Consider the following 280-nt stretch of genomic DNA (forward strand, 5'->3'; position numbering starts at 1 on the left):
AGACCCATGAGTCCAATAATTTGCTCATATATGTAAAGGGGTTGGACAAAATAACTGAGACACTTGTCATTTTAGTGTCATTTAGTCCTTTTGCGTCCACAGTTAACAAATCTTTAATGGACGTATAGAAGTAACGCACAGTGTTCCGTACAGCCCTAATTAACGTTCTATGCAGTTTAATCAAGCAACTGGGTTCTATGCCATTTAATCAAGCAACTGCGTTCTATGCCGTTTAATCAAGCAACTGGGTTCTATGCCGTTTAATCAAGCAACTGGGTTC

This window comes from Engraulis encrasicolus, chromosome 3 (genome assembly GCF_034702125.1).
Source record: "Engraulis encrasicolus isolate BLACKSEA-1 chromosome 3, IST_EnEncr_1.0, whole genome shotgun sequence".
Taxonomy (NCBI): domain Eukaryota; kingdom Metazoa; phylum Chordata; class Actinopteri; order Clupeiformes; family Engraulidae; genus Engraulis; species Engraulis encrasicolus.